This window comes from Lampris incognitus, chromosome 5, assembly GCF_029633865.1.
Source record: "Lampris incognitus isolate fLamInc1 chromosome 5, fLamInc1.hap2, whole genome shotgun sequence".
NCBI lineage: Eukaryota > Metazoa > Chordata > Actinopteri > Lampriformes > Lampridae > Lampris > Lampris incognitus.
The window spans coordinates 50,426,897-50,448,700 of NC_079215.1; the positions used below are offsets into that span (position 1 = coordinate 50,426,897).

General features: G+C 46.4%; 1 protein-coding gene across 1 annotated transcript in view; it reads left to right on the forward strand.

The window, feature by feature from the left end:
* Positions 1–21,804, forward strand: part of grin2bb (glutamate receptor, ionotropic, N-methyl D-aspartate 2B, genome duplicate b) — a 93,338-nt gene that overhangs the window by 909 nt on the left and 70,625 nt on the right. The window lies entirely within an intron of this gene.

The following is a 21,804-nucleotide window of genomic DNA, read 5'->3' on the forward strand; positions in this document are numbered from 1 at the left end:
AAAGAAGAAACAACATGTCTCCATTCAAAGTGCATTGTTTTAAAATGTCCCCCAAGTGTTTGCCCCTCATGGTGCAAGGCTGTGTATGGTTTGCAAACTTGTGGGGGACAAATAACAGGCAGGACTGGACATGGTAATCGTAGCAGCTTTACTGTATGCTGTTATGTGGGAGTATCTACTATGTGTACATAGCAGTTTTCAGTTTGACGAGTTTGATTTAAGGAATTTCACACGCAAAAGCCAAAATCCCACAGAATTTATAAAAGCACGAGTCCATTTGATTTCATATTGTCACAATAACATGTATGATTATAGTCGTGAGTTGTGTGTGTGTGGGGGGGGGGGTCACAATTTTTCCCCTTTAAGTGGAAGTGTGACAGAAGTCCTCAAACGACATTTGTCCTCTCAGCGAGGAAGGCGTCCCTCAGCGATTCCCACCTCGAGACATGTGGAGTGGCAGCACGTCCTCAGTAAATGAATGTAAGAGTTCGATTTGTAAGCAGGTGAATGAGTTTAAGAATCCCTGCCGGGGGAAGGGCTTCAACCATGAAATTATCCATTAAGAAAATGAGACCAGGAAAAAAAAGAAAGAAAAAAAAAAACCTGAAAGAAAGTGTAGTGCCGAGAGATCACAATAAGGGAGCGGAAGAGCATGAGGGAAAATAAATTGTATACTGTACTCTGCAGGGGGAGAGAGAGGGGGGGGGGGGGCGAGAGAGGTGGAATAAACAAGCGAGAGAGGGAGAAGGAAGGTTATGAAATAACACTGTGTGTGTGTGTGTGGGTGTTAAGGGGGAAGATTTTGATCAACGTATAATTATCACATTTTGGAGTTGGCAGAGAGCCGGAGGGGGCACCAGCACTGAGTGACAGAGAGGGAAGGGGCTCCGGCGGCAGATAGCAGTTCAGACATGTAAAAAACACTGTGCTGGAGAGACGGGGGTGGGGGGTGGGGGGAGGAGAGGGGTGGGTGGGGGTGGTGCAGTTCGCTGCTTTATTGAAGAAATATAGGCAATTAACCTCTTCCTTAGTAACTGTTATCGGCTCGCCTTCCTCTTTTAAGTTTTAATTTCTCCTCGGTGATGCTTATTTACTGTCACACACATACACACACACACACACACACACACACACACACACACACACACACACAGTGCAAGGGCTTGAATGCGGCAGATACGGTTGGCATGGAAACCATTTGCTTATACATTTGTCTTTTGCTATATAAAGATAGCTAGAGACAGAGTTACTGACACAGAGAGAGAGAGGGGGGGGGGGGGGAGGGAGGATAAATAGAAAGTGAGGTGGGTTTATTTTTCCTTCAGAGCCTGCAAAAAGGAGGTGCTGGAGGGCTGAGGGGGGTTGATCGCGCCTCGGTCGTGGGGGTGGACGGAGGCCGGGGTAATGCGAGGTTGCGAGCAGAATGAACCGTGAGAAGCGGAGAGGTGGAAGGACGGGGGAAAGAGGAGTAAAAATAGAGTGGCGAGGTGAAAAGGAAGGGCGGAAGGGCGGATGTGGGGTGACATGGCGAGGAAACGGTGGGGCGGGGGGGATGGGAGGTCAGTTGTAATCGCAGAAGTATTTGCACCGACTGGGATGAACAAAATGGCACAGCGCCGTATGGGTGAATAAGGAAACCGGAGGAGCGATGCTGTGCCGGAGGAGTCTCCGATGGAGAAATACAAAACTGAGTGATGGAGATTATGAAGCCTACAGTTATAAGGGGCAGGTGGATGGAGGTGTGTGTGTGTTTGTGGGTCTAGTATGCTCACATGCATACGCACCTGTGTACATGAGTCCGTGAAAGAGTGAGAAAGTGAATTTCCAGCATCAATAATTCAATTCCCTCCAGGTTGCCGAACCCGTTCCATATCAATCCACCATTCTGTCCAATCCATTTCATCCTAAGTCTCCTATAGTCTTTCACCCCAGGCATCTGTGTAGGGAAAACCACTTGAGCCCCCCCCCCCCCCCCCCCCCCCCATCTGTGGTCCGTGAGCAAATGCAATTTCCACTAAATAATGATAATAAAAAAAAACATTTGAAGGCACGTGCCCCTTGTTTTGATGCCAGTTGATCCTTAAACTATTCAGTGTTATGCCACGTCGCCCAAATGCACCAGGACATAACCAAATGAACCGGCCTGATTGGTTTTTTTGTGTGTGCCTGCAGTACCCCAGTGTGTTCGCGGCTTGCTTTCCCTGCCTCATACCCCATTATAAAGTAGCAGTGTGTCAGTCACAGATGCAGGTAGGCCCATTATGCAGGAAACAATTCACTTGCTCCCATTTAGCCCGTAATTCACAGTTTGCCATGTGTTGGTACTGGCATAATGGGATGGCATTGTTGGCCTCTGCCCACACTCAGCCGAAGCTCTGGAGACTAATGAGGTCTCCTCCATCCATTTTTGGGCATTAAGCTCCGTGTGTGTGTGTGTGTGTGTGTGTGTGTGTGTGTGTGTGTGTGCAAGCATGCTGGTGCTAAGTGATAATGGGCCTTGTCCATGTGTTTGGGGAGATTACAGCAGTTGTTTCCAAGTGCAAACAAGGGGCCTACAGGCCTTTAGGCATGTCGATAACGTTTCTCATAAATGACCTGGTCTCCTTCAAGTGGACACTGATTTTTTTTCCCCCTCTTATTGCATTTTATACAGTCTAACCTTTTTAAACACTGGAGCAGCTTACAGTCCTTGCGCCCTCAACAAAACCCTGTGTTGGGGTGATCTGCGGCCCACTCTTAAACCCGCGAATGAATCCGACTAAGTGGGCTACGTTGGCTTCCCAGTTCTGGTACTCTCTCAAATTTTATCCCTCTATATGTTTTACTCGGTACAATTTCCTTGGTCCAAAAAAAAGAGAAAGAAAGAAAAAACCCATAGCGGTAGTTTAGCAGTCTATTCCATTGCCTACCAACACAGGGATCGCCAGTTTGAATCCCTGTGTTACCTCCTGCTTGGTCGGGCGTCTCTACAGACGCAATTGGCCGTGTCCGAGGGTGGGAAGCCGGATGTGGGTATGTGTCCTGGTTGCTGCACTAGCGCCTCCTCCGGTCAGTCAGGGCGCCTGTTCAGGGGAAGGGGGGAACACGGGGGGGGGGGGGGGGATAGCGTGATCCTCCCACGTGTTACATCCACCTGGCGAAACTCCTCACTGTCAGGTGAAAAGAAGCGGCTGGCGACTCCACATGTATGGGTGGAGGCATGTGGTAGTCTGCAGCCCTCCCCGCATCGGCAGAGGTGGTGGAGCAGTGACCGGCGGGGCCTCATGTCTCAATCGTCACTATGGGCAAATTTGTGCGTGCACACCCGTGGAGTTTTTTAGCCCTCAAGATTGTCTGACAGTCAGCAGCAAAGCATGATGGTTATTTGTACTTCCTTCCTCCTAACATCTATTGTCTACCTCTTGCAGCGAGCGTCACCCAGGTCTGCAAAGACGTCAGTGTTCGCCAATCGGTGTCCAAATTCAGGGGTTACCCAGGTTCTACACTGGTCTCTGAGACAAACTTCGGGGCTAAAAATTCCCATGGGTTTGTACACACAAATTTGCCCATGGTAACGATTGATACATGAGGCCCCAGGACGGCTCAGAAGAATGGGGTAATTGGCCGGATATAACGGGGGGGGGGGGGTCCAAAAATAATATAATAATAATAATAATAATATAAGAGAAGTATGCGCTTCACTCCTTTTGTTCCAGTCTTTACTAGATGTCACCACAAGTCTTTTTACGGGTTCGTCGTGCAAAACAGAGATGATCTCTTAGAAAGTCCAACAGACGGAAATGGAAGTGAAGGAGTTAGTGTGTCTGGGAAAACCCTCCCTAGCAACAAAAACTCACGTGTGTCATTACTATGATCTTGGACAGCTCAGTAGAGATTTGTGCACATGTAACAACCCCCCCCCCACCACCGCCGCCCGCCAAAAGCTAGAATGAAGAGAGCTCCCACTGATTGTTAATGTCATGAGGCGACTGAGGAGCCTGGAGCTGCTCCTCCTCTATTGGACTGAACGGGAAGTCAGACTTGTGAAATTGACAAAATACAAGCACATTTTCTCTCCTTTGGAGGAGTGCACGGCTGTTTGCGTTAAGTGTTTAGAGCTATTAGGATTCTGTGCATCTGCCAAAGAGACTCACGCCTTGTCTTCTTTGCGTTCTGACCTTTCGTCCACACGCAAACTGTGTCTTCGGTGACTAAAAGTGGACCTTTTGGGAAACTCCTTCCAGGGGGAAGATTTCCAGTAACTCCTTTTTCAGTGTTGACGTGGAGACAGGGAAAACAGAATGTGTTGTTGGCTTTATTTTTTTCAGGCTTATGATTTGCCAATATGGCTTTAGGGTTATATCGCCCCCTGTTGGTTCGGCATGCTCTTGACAGCGCATTCATTGTGTTGAGTAGCATGTGTTTTGGGGGGAGTTTTTAAACAGTGTTTGTGTGGATGAGATTCCCCCCCCCCCCTTTTCTCCCCAATTGTACTTGGAAAATTACCCCTTTTTTCCATAGCCGTCCCGGTCGCTGCTCCACCCCCTCTGCCGACCTGGGGAGGGCTGCAGACTACCACATGCCTCCTCCGATACATGTGGAGTCGCCAGCTGCTTCTGTTCACTTGACAGTGAGGAGTTTCGCTAGGGCGAAGTAGCGCGTGGGAGGATCACGCTATTCCCCCCAGTTCCCCCTCCCCCCCCCGAACAGTCGCCCCGATCGACCAGAGGAGGTGCTAGTGCAGCGACCAGGACACATACCCACATCCGGCTTCCCACCCGCAGACACGGCCAATTGTGTCTGTAGGGATGCCCGACTAAGCCGGAAGTAACACGGGGATTCGAACCGGCGATCCCTGTGTTGGTAGGCAATAGAATAGACCGCCAGATCAGATCCCTGCTAAATATACGTACCACTCAGAGAGCAATGCATCGGTGATTTTATCCTTTTTCTCGCCGATGCTGCTACCTTGTCCATCCTTTCTCTCCAAGTACACCGGCCACAGTTGCAGCACAGCGCTGTAGATCAGAGTCCCAAGGTTGCAGCACAACGTGTTTCGTGCCGAGGCTTCGTTCTGTTAACGGGCAATTAAGATGGATTCAGTGAAGTCTATGGAGGACGTGAACCTTCCCGTCACGCCGCCCTGTCCGTCGGCTCTACGCTCCCTTTTCCCTCTGCCTCACTTTCCGTTTTGACTCTTATTCTTTTTCTCTCTTCTGCGCACACACACACACACACACACACACACACACACACACACACACACACACACACACACACCCCTCTCATTAAGTCAAGGTTGAGGTCACATAAGGCACAAGGCCAAGCTCCTTCGCTCCTTCTCCATCACCTTCTCCTCTCATCCTTTCTCATCCATTCCAGTGATCTCAACAGCCCCTCCTCCTCCCCGCCCTTCATCCCTTTACCTTTTACTGGACTGTTCTGTCAAACATGGCGCTGAAGCTCTGTCTGCTGTAGCCTGGCACAGACGCGACTCCAGCCTTTTTTAACTTCCCGTTGATTCTCTTGGCCTCCTCTCATGGCTGAGCCTTTTTTTTGCCAGTTTTTCCGCAATAATCTCGCACCTTTTAATTGTGTCCTTCAAACGGGCTGTTAACCCTCTCTGCCTTCTCTCTTCACTCTCTCTCTCTCTCTCTCTCTGTGTCTCTCTCTCCTTTCACTCATCTTTCCCTTCATATAATGGGCTCGTTTTATCAGTCGCTGGGTGGTGCGTGGACGGAGTGTTTAATCTCTGAGATCACAGAGGACTGCTGTGCATTGCACTCTGGTTACAACAGGTTGTCAAAAGGCTTTTGCAGCCTGCCTGCCTCCGCTCCCCCCCCCCCACCCCCACGCCCCCACCCCCCGACTCCCCTCCTCCTTCCAGCAATAACTATCTGGCCTTTCAGTGTGCCAGCAAACAAGGTCTAATTACAGACTGATCTTATTAAGCAAGGAAACTTTTTGCAGCTGGATGAAATCGGATGTGACGGGACTAGCCTTTTGCCGGGCTAGCGACAACGGTTGGCTAGTCGGGACAGGTTTTTCTCGCTAAGTGATTGGTTTTAATCCAGAGGCGGTGGATGTGTTGTTTTTAATCAGTTTGATTGGCAAGTGTAAAAATCTGTCCTGATGTTTAAAAAAAAAAAAACCCCAACAAGCCACGATCAGTGAGAATAAAGGTGTTATTCTGTGATGTGCCAGTCATGGTGGCGTTCAATACTGCTACATGTTAACAGCATTACAGCAAGCGGATACAACTGATAGGAAGCTTGCTGTTAACGCCATGTTGTCTGACTGGTCTCCCAGATAGCTACGGTCTAACAGGCTTCCAGATGTTCACATACTGAGGACATTAAATCATACAATATGTGATATAGTGTTCACACTATTACTACAGTAATAGGGTGACTGTTGATGTTGGGGGCGGCACAGTGGTCCAGTGGTTAGCACTGTTGCCTCGAAGCAAGAAGGTCCTGGGTTCGAACCCCAGGCAGTCCCAGGTCCTTTCTATGTGGAGTTTGCATGTTCTCCCCGTGTCTGTGTGGGTTTCCCCCGGGTGCTCCGGTTTCCTCCCACCATCAAAAAGACATGCATGTTGGGCGTCCGGGTAGTGTAGCGGTCTATTCCATTGCCTACCAGCACGGGGGTCACCAGTTCGAATCCCCGTGTTACCTCCGGCTTAGTTGGGCGTCCCTACAGACACAGTTGGTCATGTCTGTGGGTCGGAAGCCGGATGTGGGTATGTGTCCTGGTCACTAGCGCCTCCTCTGTTCGGTCGGGGCATCTGTTCGGGGGGTAGGGGGAACTGGGGGGAATAGTGTGATCCTCCCACGCACTACGTCCCCCTGGTGAAACTCCTCACTGTCAGGTGAAAAGAAGCGGCTGGCGACTCCACATGTATCGCAGGAGGCACGTGGTAGTCTGCAGCCCTCCCCGGATCGGCAGAGGGGGTGGAGCAGCGACCGGGACGACTCGGAAGGGTGGGGTAATTGGCCGGGTACAATTGGGGAGAAAAAGGAGGAAAAAAAAGAAAAGACGTGCATGTTAGGGTTAATGCTCCTGTCTGTGCCCCTGAGCAAGGCAGTGGAAAGAAGAAGTGGAGTTGGTCCCCGGGTGCTGCAGCTGCCCACTGCTGCTATACAATAGGATGGGTTAAATGCAGAGAACACATTTCATTGTAAGAATACGACAAAACAAAGTGGCTTTCTCTTAAATAGTGCAGCACTAAATTGATTCAGCACTAAACAGTTGTGTATACCAAAAGCAACGAGAAACTAATTAAAAAAGACTACTTTATCTGGGCAATATACTTTTGTCCTTATAGTCCACAGAGTATGAATATTGCATTTATCCTTACTCAGCTTTTGAATGTCCATCTTTGCTGCGCACCTCCGCTTGTGAATTTGGGCATCATTGTGTAATGTGTTTTTTTTATTGTTATTTCTGGTTCCCCTCCCTTTTACAGGCCACGGAAAACAAAGCGAAGCAAAACTCGCTTGATATTAAAAGATTCAAAGATAAGAGAAACCAAAAGGGGGGCAAAATGTCCCTTTCTGTGGTGGTTTTCATGGTTTTGCATCAGGCTGGAAAAAGGGCATTAAATATGAAGAGAGCAGGATGACTTGTGGGGATTTAATCCCAAACAAGCAAGAAGGTTGACTTTGCTCTAATTGTGTGGAACAGGCTGTAGTCATTTACATGCACCAGAGAGCCTTCATGTGGCGGGACAGAGATAAGGAGAGAGAGAGAGAGAGAGCGAGTAGAGATGGAAGGAAATGCAGATGAAACGCTTTCCTGTTGTACTCAACTGTTTTATTTGTATTAGCTACTCAGACCATATGTAGCATGCATGTGTGTGTGTGTTTCTGCAGGCCTTCCCGTGTGTCTGTCTGCACACGTGTGCATGTATATCTGTGTACAAGGGCGCATATGCTCTTAAACGATGTCGATCCATGACTGTGTTTGCTTCCATGCACCAGCCTGTATGCCGTGCGAGGGAAAGGGGGGTGGGGGTGTGATATCTGTTTGTGACAGCTGCTGAGCAGAGGCTGTCACATTCATCTCATTGGTCTTTATCTACGGTGCGAGTGACACCCTGTGAATGGCACCTTCGCTGGCTCTCGTTCAGTCACTCTCTCATCTCTTATCTAATAAGCCCTGGCTCCACTCTCTCGCCGCTCGCGCTATGCCATGCCCAGATCTCCCGCTGTGATCCTAAGCAACATCCGCTCACCGATCATACAGTGTTTTAGTTGAATAGCTGTCAGTCCTGCACTTGGGGTGGCTGCAAAAAGAGCTCCGCTCCTTCAGACAGCGAGCCTCCGCGCCCCGTCTCGGCTCAGGCTACAGTCTGCGCTGCCTTGTGTATGCCATGCTCTTGTGCTTATATAAACCAGCCAGAGGGATGATTCTGCAGCAAGTATAACATGGGCTTTATTTTAGCTATGGATCATTTTTGGGGTAAGGCAGGAGCTGAGGAGTGGCTGCAGCTTGATAGCACACGCAGCCGTATTCATTTAGTTGACGGTTTGTGTGTGTGTGTGTGTGTGTGTGTGTGTGTGGTGGTTCAAGTGTGAGTTGTGTGTTTTTCTGTTTGTCTTTCTGCGTGAGGAGGGTGTATCATGTCTGTCCCTTATTCCACTTCTGTCTGTCTGTCTGTCTGTCTGTCTGTCTGTCTGTCTGTCTGTCTGTCTGTCTGCAGACGACAATGCCGCATATTTGTCTCTTTATTTCTACTGTAGAACTGCCTTTCCCTTTCCACTCTCTCACAACTCAATCCTCTCTCTCTCTCTCCGTCTCTCTCTCTCTCTCTCTCTCTCTCTCTCTCTCTCTCTCTCTCTCTCTCTCTCTCTCTCTCTCTCTCTCTCTCTCTCTCTCTCTCTCTCTCTCTCTCTCTCTCTCTCTCTCTCTCTCTCTCTCTCCCCCTCCCATTTTTCTCCTCTATTCTGCATCAAAGCAAACCAGTGCTTTGCGACATATACCAGCTCAAAGCTTACATTCACAGCCATCAAAGCCACAGCTTGTGTACAAGTTATGAAATCCAAAAAAAGTCAGTTGAGTGCTGTTGGATTTTTGACATGCCGAGGGGGAAAAGGGAGCATAAATAGATATGGGAAATGATGCGAATGTGAGTCAAGCTTCTTCGCCAGTATGGCTGACTAAGAGGATACTCGAGGATGATATCTTCCCGTGTTAGACGTTATGCACAAGGTGGTTAATCTCGTTCCTAGCATCACAGACCCTGTTTACACTTGGTTTTAAAATGCGTTTTGGGCGATCGGATCACAAGTGGACAGCGAGACACATCGCCGTTTACACCCGTGTCTATCACGCATCTCCAAATGCGTCCTGCTGACCACTTGTGATCAGACTTCGTTACTCCAAAGAAGAAGAAGATTTCCTGTTATGTCCTTGTTGGGGACGCATCAGGACGCATTAGCGTTTACACTATAAAAGATATGTGGTCAAATGCGTCCCAGACCACCTCGCCAAGTGGTTTGAGTAACCGTTTCACAAAACGTTTTGGTGTTTGTTTACACTTGTATTTAGCGCTGTCCACTTGTGATCCGATCGCAAAAGAACACATTTTAAAACCAAGTGTAAACGGGGTCACAGAGTCGAGTATACAGTGTTGAATTGCGCTTACTACTGTGAGTTTTCTGCAAATTTGAATGAGGTCAGTCAAGTTGGTTTGGAAGTCATTCAAATTGAAATATTGGCAGTTGTTGTCGTGTACATCTGATTCTGTGCATGCTAATAGAAAGTGTGACATTGGTGAGCAATACCAAAACAATTAACCTGCAGTCACTCAACTAAATAAGAGGTGTCTCCAGTCAGGATGAATTCAACCCTCTAATTACTGGCCCTGGGACATTTGCAACACCAAAAGGATCTTAGAGTATTTCTTGAGAGTTCTTCAAGAAAAGATGAAGACATTGTGCATCAAGGACACCGTTGTCGACATGTGGGGTCCAGCAAGTTAGTCTAAGGAAACAAAACATGAGGCAGGTGGAAATGCGAGACGCCGGCATTAGCCGACTATCCTGTCTGGGTAGACTTGTGTAACCCGCAACACAAACATATTTTCCAGTCGACAGCTTCTCATTTCTGCACCAAATTTCTTGGTTGTTTTTTTGTTTGTTTTTAATAAAGAATTGGTCTGGCTTTCATATCTGTCTGTCATATTTCTGTACAACATAAAGAATATATGCTTTCATAGCCTAGTGATGTGATTGTCTGTAGCAATAAGCCTGTCTCCTGCTCAAACCACTTCATGTGTCTTTAACTATGTCAACAAACAGAGAAAGCCGCTTTATTTCGTCATTGTACAGGTTACAATGAAATTTGTGTTCTGCATTTAACCTGTCCTATTGTATAGGAGCAGTGGGCAGCTGCAGCACCCGGGGACCAACTCCAGTTCTTCTTTCAATTGCCTTGGTCAGAGGCACAGACAGGGGTATTAATCCTAACATGCATGTGTGCATGTCTTTTTTTTTTTTTTTTTTTTATGGTGGGAGGAAACCGGAGCACCTGAAGGCAGTGGCGCCCCCAGAAAATGTTCATAGGGGTGGCCAAATGGGGCCACTGAAAATCTTGGGGTGGCACACCGAAACCATTAGCCGTGACTGAATTTCAGGAATTCTATTATGCTGGTTTAGTATACTGTATAGACCTTATTTGCAAACCCTGGAAGTAGCTGCTCGCGGCCATATTGTTGACAAATTCACTGATCAGAGCAGCCGTGGCTAGCGTGCTAGCTAGCTGCTTATAGTATGGCTTCAAGATATGAACAAAAAATAAGTTTGATTGGAGGAGTGGATCCATACAAAATTGATTTAGTTGTCATGAATGTCGGTCACTCATTATTGCCAGCTATAACGTATCTGGACATTTATAACTGTCTTGTGCATACAATATCAGCATACACATCTCAGGAGCTGAAGGCTTTCAAATCGCTTGAGTCATTTAACTATTTCATCAGTCGCAAGGTCAGTGATATTCTTACTTTTGTGCCACCAACAACATCATCATCATTATCATCAAACATCGTTGTGACGTGAAACGAGAATTTCAAAGTAACAGGGTGTAATAAAGTGATATTGTTGGTGGCACAATGTATTTTATGTAAATAATGAAATACTCATAGTATTCTTAATGTTGCCTTGCTATACTTGAAGGATGGGACAAAATGAAATTCATTATCACAATGCATGAAATTTGCCTTGAATGTAGAGTATATTGAAAATAAACATATTTTTCCCATTCCCTTTTTTCCATCTTTTTTCCTATTCTATATTCCTATCTCTTGTGATTAAGGTCCATGTTAAGGTCACACTACACATGCGGTATCAACCCCTGCTTTACAACCCTACATTTAGTCAGAAGGTACAACAGAAGTGCACAAGTTGGTTAGGCAGCAACACACTGTAGTTATCTTATCGATAGTTGTGGTCTCAGATCCTGATGTCACCAAGTAGGAGATTGGTATCTTCTCTGAGAGTATCACATATTTATTACGCACCAGTCTACATGCGGACATGTGCAATTTTGCGGGTGGCCTCAACTTCAAGAGTAGACAGCTGTAACATTCCTCGAGTAAGACTGGGTGTTACAGTTTGTGCACATTTTAAGCCTACACTGTCTTGTATATTAAAACCTCTGTCTGCCAAGATGAAATCACCTGGGGTAAGCGGCTCTAGTAAGCCTGAATTTTCTGTGATATATTTATCAGTAGTGCGCCCTCCCCATGCCTTAGAAAGGAAAGAAATCATGTAGGTATGATGGCTTGCCTAAAAGAAAATGCTCCGTTAGAAACGGGGGGGGGTAAATTAAACCGCTCTACTGGTACAGTTCACTGTCAACTTAATATTGTAACGTGCATGGATAAGTAGACAAGTTGGTCCTTGACTAACGGGTCGGACCCTTTAGTCGACTGGTTAACATTGTCGCTTGCGGTGTGGGAAATACGGGTTCGCGTCTCGGCTGTGGCAGTACCCGGGCTGCCCCTCTGAATTCGCTACAATATACAGGTAGGATAACATTATTGGCTTTACACAATCAACTGACCTTACAAACACTTCTTCCTTTAACGTTAATGTCTACCTGTGGTAAAATGCTGAGAACAGACTTTGCTGTGAGGTGTAGGCTGAAAGTTTCGCCTATTTATAAGTCTCTTCTGTGCTGGCTAAGCTCCTCAGCATCTTTCCCTTCACGTCCGCGGACAGTCGGGATCGCATAAAAACTAATGCAGGGGTTTTTATTGCTGCTGTTAGAACAACCGTGTATACCACAGGACACCATCGCTGGTGTGCAATAACGTTATGGCCTGCCTAAAACTAACGCCGGTAGCTAGCTAGCATCTCTAGCACAGTTGTCACCTAGGCTGTCACTTGTCGTTGACAGCTGCAGTATCTATGGTCATAGCCATGTCAACAATATGGCCGTGGCGAACCATGATGACGTCGATCGAATAAACCCTATAGGATAGTTGAAAACTGTCAATATGAGAATGAAGGAATCGCATACTGAAATACTTTGGTTTCTTATTTTTTTACAGTTAATGTTACTAAATATCTGATGTGCATAGACTAATGCCGGTACAGTTAACATTTTGAGTTCCACAACAATTCTGTTTTAATGTGTTATGTATCTGTATATATTGTAACGTGTTAGATGATTTATCGTTATATTGTATATGTGTGACACAGTGACAGACGATCAAAAGCAGCTGGCTGCCTGGCTATGCATTTGTTATTTTCTTTGACATGAATTATTAGGAAAAATATATGTTATTGATGTAAATGAAAAGCATCTAATGTAAAATATCAGATAGAAGCATATTGTGCATTATCAGAAGCTAATCTGCATATGCGACTCGTGGCTGGGGGGGGGGGGGGGCAGGGATAGTATCAGGGTGGCCGTGGCCACCCCTGGCCACCCCTTGGGGGCATCACTGCCTGGAGGAAACCCATGCAGACACGGGAAGAACATGCAAACTCCACACAGAAAGGACCTGGGATGCCCTGGGTGCTGCCCATGGTAGCCATGCCAGTGCAGTTTGCATCCTCTTGAGCCAAGAAGGGCTCCTTAGCAACCTAGCAAGAAAAACTGTTGGCCCATGTTAATAAAGTTTATACAACATATGAAGCAGCATATATGTGCATTCATAAAATACGAAATAATGAATGGAAATTTCTACAGTTAGTAAATGGCACATACTAATATGATGTGCAAATATATGTCTGCCTATTGATTCTATAGGTCTAGGCAATGAGACTCAAAATACTTGGCTCAATCATTTTGTGATTGCTAATCTGTTTCGCAAATTGCGGGTTGGGGTTTTAAAGTGCTGTTTTGTTTGATAGGACATACACAGACACAGGTCTTACCTTTCTGTCCTCACAGTAAATTTGTTAGGTTAGTCCATGAGAGGGTAGCGGCGAGGTTGCAGCTGAGCAAATGTACTCATAAGTTCCTCCAAATCGAATGTTTCCACCAGCTCTTTTTCCACTGACTTTAGCATCAAGTGGCGCAGTCTTCCATCTCCCATCATGGTACTCAAATATATCTTCTCTCTTTTAAGGACCAAGGAAAAGCGTTCATTTGAGTTTGTTGATATGGGTAGAGTTACCACAATTTGAAACAGTTTGATCACTTCAGTGAATACAACTGGCAAAGACGGCAGTCTCATGAGATTTGACAGAATGTTGTCTTCTGTTTGAGTGTCCCCCATAGTTGGGAACATCTTGGCAGAGCTGACCTGGGACTGTAGCACAATTTCATCTACTACAGTGCATCCGGAAAGTATTCACACCCCTTCACTTTCCCCACATTTTGTTATGTTACAGCCTTATTCCAAAATGGATTAAATTCATTTTTTTCTCATAAATCTACACTCAATACCACATAATGACAAAGTGAAAAAGGTTTTGCAGAAATTTTTTGCAAATTTATTAAAAATAAAAAACTGAAATATTGCATGTACATAAGTATTCACACCCTTTGCTATGACACTCAAAATTGAGCTCAGCTTCATCTTGTTTCCACTGATCATCCTTGATGTTTCTACATCTTGATTGGAGTCCACCTGTAGTAAATTCAATTGATTGGACATGATTTGGAAAGGCACACACCTGTCTATATAAGGTCCCACTGTTGACAGTGCATGTCAGAACAGAAACCAAGCCATGAAGTCAAAGGAATTGTCTGTGGACCTCCGAGACAGGATTGTATTGAGGCACAGATCTGGGGAAGGGTACAAAAAAAATTTCTACAGCTTTGAAGGTCCCGAAGAGCACAGTGGTCTCCATCATTCGTAAATGGAAGAAGTTTGGATCCACCAGGACTCTTCCTAGAGCTGGCCACCCAGCCAAACTGAGCAATCGGGGGAGAAGGGCCTTGGTCAGGGAGGTGACCAAGAACCCGATGGTCACTCTGACAGAGCTCCAGCGTTCCTCTGTGAAGATGGGAGAACCTTCCAGAAGGACAACCATCTCTACAGCACTCCACCAATCAGGCCTTGATGGTAGAGTGGCCAGACGGAAGCCTCTGCTCAGTAAAAGGCACATGACAGCCCGCTTGGAGTTTGCCAGAAAGCACCTAAAGGACTCTCAGACCATGAGAAACAAGATTCTCTGGTCTGATGAAACCAAGATTGAACTCTTTGGCCTGAATGCCAAACATCACGTCTGGAGGAAACCAGGCACCTCTCATCACCTTGCTAATACCATCCCTACAGTGAAGCATGGTGGTGGCAGCATCATGCTGTGGGGATGTTTTTCAGCGGCAGGAACTGGGAGACTAGTCAGGATCGAGGGAAAGATGAATGGAGCAAAGTACAGAGAGATCCTTGATGAAAACCTGCTCCAGAGCACTCAGGACCTCAGACTGGGGCAAAGGTTTACCTTTCAACACAACAACAACCCTAAGCACACAGCCAAGACAACGAAGGAGTGGCTTCGGGACAAGTCTGTGAATGTCCTTGAGTGGCCCAGCCAGAGCCCAGACTTGAACCCCATTGAACATCTCTGGAAAGACCTGAAAATAGCTGTGCAGCGACGCTCCCCATCTAACCTTCCAGAGCTCGAGAGGATCTGCAGAGAAGAATGGGAGAAATACCCCAAATATAGGTGTGCCAAGCTTGTAGCTTCATACCCAAGAAGACTTGAGGCTGTAATCGTTGCCAAGGGTGCCTCAACCAAGTACTGAGTAAAGTGTGTGAATACTTATGTACATGCAATATTTCCGTTTTTTATTTTTAATAAATTTGCAAACTTTTCTATAAAACCTTTTTCACTTTGTCATTATGGGGTATTGTATGTAGATTGATGAAAAAAAAGGAATTTAATCCATTTTGGAATAAGGCTGTAACATAACAAAATGTGGGGAAAGTGAAGGGGTGTGAATACTTTCCGGATGCACTGTATATGCGGTGCATAGTATTTTACAAATTCGCCAGTTTTTTGTTTAATTTTATTTTCCTTTTTTTTCAGTAACATACCAGCTTTGTAATACCTTCAATGGGAAATACCAAAATACAAAAGTTTGCATGTTGTCCATTTTTATACCCCTCAGAAAAACAAAAAGACAGTTGTACAGAACAGGACTAAAATTAAAAATGAAATAAGAAATTGAAATGTACAGACAAATGGCAAAACAGATGAAAATGTAAACATCATACAAAAAAGTAGATGTGTATGTATTAGTCATGGTTGTCTATCTACATTTACAATGTAAATTGTAAATTATAAGAGTAGCTTTACGATGTAAATTTACATTGTAATTTGATTGAATAAGAATCAGTTATGGAAGTGTACACAGCTTTAGCATTTTCATATGTCAGAAATGGTTGCCATATATTATAAGATTTACCTGTGAAGCCACCCAGCGTAAACTTATTTTCTCCATGTGTAAAAATCTCAGAAGTTCTCCAACCTACTGGACATGTGTGGGAGAGGCCTCCTGCTTCCACTTCATAAGTATAAGGCGTCTAGCAATTAAGGAAGCAAAAGCAATTGCATTCGAGTAATGTCTCTTGTACTACTCTGAAAACTGCAATCAAAGGGGAAGGGGTAAATTTGACTCCAAAAACCTCTGAAAATGTGTCAAATGCCCATGCCGGTCTGCACGGGCTAGCAGTTAGCTTAGCCTCTCCTACTTCTGCGTCCTGTCGGACCACCCTCGGTGTTTCCTCTTTGGGCGCAGCTCCAGGCAGGCCTGTGATCCCTCGGCCCACAGGACGCAGCAGATCAAGCTCTCCCAGCCGATCCAACGCCAGCTGTCCCAGCCATCAAACAAAATAGACGATCACAGATATAATTCTTCACACGATGACAAACTCAGACACAGACGTAGACATGGATAAAGACACTGTGTGGTCGGAACAGGTTGAGGTCGCTGCAAACACGAGTTTGCACCGCTATTTGCTCCACAATCCTCTGTCAGTCAAAAACTAATTTAGGGTGGTTTGGGTTAAGTGGTTGAATGGGTGTTGACATACCCACGTTCCAGCGCCATGTTTATCTGCAACTACCCATTACTCAAAGTCTCCGGTTTGCAGAAACACCCTACTTGTCAAATTTGGCTAGCGGCTCAAAGCAATGTCACAAAAGTGGATATTTGATGCCCATGCCCCCCCCATTTACAGCACCCCCCCCTCCCAGAAAATAGTTCCAACGTCCCTGTCCCTTTATTATCCTTTATACATGGACACCACCATCACTGTCCTGTACATCTACACTCCTTTATATCCTTTATATATGGACACCACCATCACTGTCCTCTACATCAGTGGTTCTCAACCTTTTCAAGTCGCAATCCCCCAGAATAATCAGGTTGGCGTTCGCCCCCACGCCCCCCCCCCCACCCCCAATAACACCGGGACATTTAACTCACAACACCCTGATGCAAACACATGAGTCACTCATAAACTGTCTGTCCGAGACTGTTCAGGGAGTACTGTAATATAACACATGGAAGCCACCAAACTTACACTGGGACACCATTGCTTTGCCCACAGACAGAGCGACATCTAATTAGATTTTGGCTTTAATTAGTGTTTTTAGATTTATTGAAATAACAGCACCTCATGTGCACACACTTTAACTCTCACAAACCCACTCAATAAAATCTATTCTAAGGCAAATTATATCACTGGTACAGTCGATGTAATGTAAAAACCACTCCCCAGTTTATAATATTTTATTTTTCCTGTGGCGCCGCAGAACTGCCGCCATGGGTTACGCATGCATCATAAATTGTGGTCATTCACTCATGGACGCAAATTGTGGTCACTCACGTGGGAGTGTGTCCTACTAAACATTGGTCTTTGATATATCAACTAAATACATTAACGTTGTAGTTCTGGACTGCACCTGCTGTTAGTCTGATGTTGTCCTCGCTGTCTTTCGATTTTCTCGACAACTGTTCCTCCACGCACAATAGCCACCAAGACCGCTGGACCCCAGGATCCTCTTAAGAAGCTTAAAGTGTATCCCTGTTATTTGTGCAGAAGCTGTTATTTCTGTTATGTCTGATGTGACAATAAACTGAATGTTTTTTAAACGTGACAATGATGTATGTTCGATTTCTGCAGCACTCAATGCCTGCAATGTTTTTTCATGCTGATCCTGATATGAAGAATGATTATTATTATCCACGAAACATACTGACGTTTATTATGGTGTTGCTCTCTCAAAGAAGTGTACTGACAGCCAGCACAGACCGCACCACTTTTTATGCTGTGACAGCACAGCGATTAAAGACAGACAGTACACCTATTTTTCGCATCAGGTGCGCCGTGGGTCTGGAAGGTTTCATGCTTGTTTTCTCCATAACCATCTGGCGACCCCTGGAAATGATCATGCGACCCCCTTGGGGGCCCCGACCCCCAGGCTGAGAACCAATGCCCTACATCTACACTCCTTTATATCCTTTATATATGGACACCACCATCACTGTCCTCTACAGCTACACGCCTTTATAGCCTTTGGACATGGACACCACCATCACTGTCCTCTACATCTACACCCCTTTATATCCTTTATATGTGGACGCCATCATCACTGTCCTCTACACCTCCACCCCTTTATAGCCTTTAGACATGGACACCACCATCACTGTCCTCTACATCTACACCCCTTTCTCTCCTTTAACCATGGACACCACCATCACTGTCCTCTGCATCTACACCCCTTTATGTCCTTTATATGTGGACGCCATCATCACTGTCCTCTACACCTCCACCCCTTTATAGCCTTTAGACATGGACACCACCATCACTGTCCTCTGCATCTACACCCCTTTATATCCTTTATATGTGGACGCCATCATCACTGTCCTCTACACCTCCCCTCCTTTATAGCCTTTAGACATGGACACCACCATCACTGTCCTCTGCATCTACACCCCTTTATGTCCTTTATATGTGGACGCCATCATCACTGTCCTCTACACCTCCCCTCCTTTATAGCCTTTAGACATGGACACCACCATCACTGTCCTCTGCATCTACACCCCTTTATATCCTTTATATGTGGACGCCATCATCACTGTCCTCTACACCTCCACCCCTTTCTCTCCTTTAAACATGGATACCACCATCACTGTCCTCTGCATCTACACCCCTTTTATAGCCTTTAGGCATGGACACCACCATCACTGTCCTCTGCATCTACACCCCTTTATATCTTTTAGACACGGACACCACCATCACTGTCCTCTACACCTCCACCCCCTTTTTTATCATTTTTATAAATGTGAGTAGGCAGAGACTGGCTACAAACGAGTGTTTAGTCACTCTTTAAAGGTGTCAGTGATGGGAATAGAGCGACAGTACATCAACCGCTTCAGCCTCACAAGCCGGGGCTCTTGCAGTGTTCAGTTCTGCACTGATGGAGGTATTTCAACTGGACAGTGGGAGGAGTGTGTTTGACTGAACTCAGAGCAGATAAGCTGCAAAAGTCGAAGGCTTAAAATATTGTGATGAGTCCCTTAGTGATTCGTAGAATTGATAGTGTGTGTGTGCACGTGTGTGTGTGTGTGTGTGTATGTTTGTGTGTGTTGACTCTTTGCCCATGTGTCACTGCATGCCCATGTTTGTCCGTGTGTCCGTGCATGCATACTGTATGTTGAAAAATGCATACGGCGAGTCAGCCGTGTTCCCAGCTTCTTTGGAGGTGGACGTACATAAGGTTGCTGTCGAGGTGAGGCCCGGGTGTGACCGGGGTCCTACGGCGTCCCAACACAGCGTTGCTTTACATGTGGTGAATATGTCACTGTGACTCATGGGAGTCAGGGACGCTGTGTTCCCATGAGGCAGCGACATGACTTTATCTCAGCTGTTGTTAGACACTGCCCATTGAATCATCAGTCGTCCACCACAAAACACGAGGGACAGCATAGGACACACACACACACACACACACACACACATAAACAGCCACGCAATAACTTTAAAACAGACCCTGCCTCCCACACACACACACACACACATTTACACAAGAACAAATACACATGCTCCCATTAACCCACACACACTTGCACACACACACAAGCAAAACAAGCTCACACAAGCGGACAGAAATTGACTAAGTCTTCAGCCTACATGCTGTGTATGTGTGTGGGGGGGGGGGGCAGTGTGTATGTGTGGGAGAGAAAGTGTATGTGTGTGTGTGTGTGTGTGTGTGTGTGTGTGTGTGTGTGTGTGTTTCTAGATGAGTGGGTGGTCCCAGCTTGCAGACTGTCATGGTCAATGACACAATCTATGGAGCATTTGGCCCCTGCAGGCTAATCTGAGAAGGAGGAAATAATCTCAGGAGTAAATCACACAGACGAACTGTGAACTAACCGAAAGTACAGCAACTCCTCTCTGTTAGCTATACCTTTAATTGGGCTATAGACATAATTGGCTTATAATTGATCTGTTGCAGGAATGGCTAAGCGTGTGCCACGGAGAGCCGTGTGCGTGCAGGTTTTCATGGCAGCCGGACTTCACGCCAGGTGATGACGTTCTTCCTCTGTGGTTGACGGGTTGCTAATCAGTGGAGTCGGCGGGTGTGGACTCCGGCTGCCATGAAAATCTGCATGCACACGGCTCTCCGTGGCACACGGTTAGCCACCCCTGGGCTATTGCAACTGACCTGGGGGTGTGTAAGTCAATCTGACTGTACGTGCACACGTGTGCTGGGGGTTTCTGCGCTGGCGTGTGCGAGTCTATATTCGCACCTTTGTGCGACGGTTAATATTGTCCCTGTGTCTCGGTGCATACCGCGCCGGAGAGCGTAAGCAGGCATTTGTTCACACTAATGGCATCTTTACCAAGACTGTTTCTATGGGAACCGAGTTGCCAGGGAAACACTGCATGTCTCTTTGAATTAGAAATGTCTTTCTCTATCCCTCACCCCCCCCCACCCCCTCCTCCCACCCCACCCCATTTCACTTTCTCTCTCTCTGCTTCTCTCTCGGCCTGTCTGTCCTGGCTTTGACAGGACAGCTGCTGTCAGTCAGAGTTTTCAGCCGGTGAGGGAGACTCGTCCCACATGCAGGAGGGATGGAGTGGTGTCTTTGCTCTTTCAGAAAAAGAAAGCCAACAAATCTTTCTCTTTTTTTTCTCCCAGTGGCCTGAGGCTTATGTTGTTGCTGTTGTTGTTGTTTTTTTAATTTAAGGGCGACATATTGAAACAGGGATGATTTAAATCCTCGGCAAAAAGATAAACAAGAGCGAGGAAAGCTGCGAGGGGGACGCGGTGAAAAGAGGAGATGAGGACACAGGGAGAACTAGGGAGAAGGTGAGCGCGAGAGATGATGAAAGGGAAAGAAGGGATTGATTTTTTGCTCTTTTTAAGGCCTTGTATCCATGTAACCCTGTTTCTGTGCTTATCACGAGACAGGGAGGACAAAGGAGAGGGAGAGCCAGAGCGAGAGAGAGAGGAAGCTTTACAAGAGAAAGAGAGATTAAGACATGTACGTGGGGATTGAGTTTGAAAGAGAGGAGATGAGGGAGAGGGCACATCACATCTGAGAAAGATGGAGCGATGGAGACAGAGGGGGGGAAAAAACAGAGAGGTTGGACAGGGAAGGAGAAGCGGAGGACAAGCGGCATCTTGGTTCCTCACTCCCCAGGTACTGATAACTGTCTGCAACAGGAGAGGATGACTTTGTAGAGGGTGAAGGAAGGAGCCGATGCAGTGGAGCAGGGTAGGAAGCGGAGACGGCCATGGAGAAAAGAGAAAGAAAGGTAGAGAGCGACAGAGTCAAGACACGCGGAGGGAAAGTGCATCCCGACAGGGTTTTGAACCGCTTGTCTTTCGCCGGGTGCCGTCTCTGACTCCACCGTGCACCTTGTGCACTTGTTCCAGAAGGGAAGGGAGTGGAAGTGATGGAGGGGACATTGGCAGACAGGAGAGGGAGGGGGTGATAGGAGGAGGAGGAGGAGAGAAAGAGAGCAAAACGTGTTTTGGCAAAGTGAAATACCCACATGAAGCTCCTTAATCTCTTGTTGGGCCTTTCTTCTTCTTCTTCTTCTTCTTCTTCTTCTTTTTGAAGGAAGACTCGGTATTGCTGCTGCATGAACTGCAGCCCACTTGATGTGCTCGGTGATGAGAGTGTGTTAATGTTCATAATTATTCATGATTTTAATCATTATTATTCATTATTTTTAGTGTCTGTATCGTATCAGTGTCATATTGATCACGTACCCCCCCCCTTTTCTCCCCAATCGTACTTGGACAATTACCCTGTTTTTCGAGTCATCGTGGTCGCTGCTCCACCCCCCTCTGCTGATCCGGGGAGGGCTGCAGACTACCACATGCCTCCTCCGATACA